This window comes from Talpa europaea, assembly GCF_964194135.1.
Source record: "Talpa europaea genome assembly, chromosome: 16".
Lineage (NCBI taxonomy): Eukaryota > Metazoa > Chordata > Mammalia > Eulipotyphla > Talpidae > Talpa > Talpa europaea.
In genome coordinates, this window is record NC_140084.1 from 28,596,125 (window position 1) to 28,596,625 (window position 501).

The window sequence follows — 501 nt, forward strand, 5'->3', positions numbered from 1 at the left end:
CGCCTCCTCGCCTTTCTCAGCTGCCTCCGGAGCAGCGCGCCCACCGAAGAGGCCTGTCCAGTTCTGCCTGCTGTTTGAGGAAGTGGGCTCGACTGCATTGCCGCTGTATAAAGCATGTGGTCTTACTAGTGTTTGGACAGCTGACGAATTTAATCCTTTTTTGTAATACTTTCTATGTGACATTTCTCTTCCCTTTAGAAACACTGCACATTTGAACTCTAGGCATGATCTCTTCTGGCGTTGACTGGACTTCTTGGGGGTGGGGGACGATGAAGAGGAAGTGGGCAGCCAGAGACGCTGCAGCGGACGACTTTGTGGATGACTGCTTTCTGCAGAAGGCACAACAAATCCTGTGTTCTTAGCTCCAAGTCTAGCAGGAGGGTGTGTGGGGCAGGAGTCACAGGACGCGGGGCAGTGGGAGCCTGGCGCCAGGCCGGCGGGTACTGTTGGCAACCTGGAGCTCTGGCAAGAAAACATTCAGACTCCTGACCCCTGAGCCCA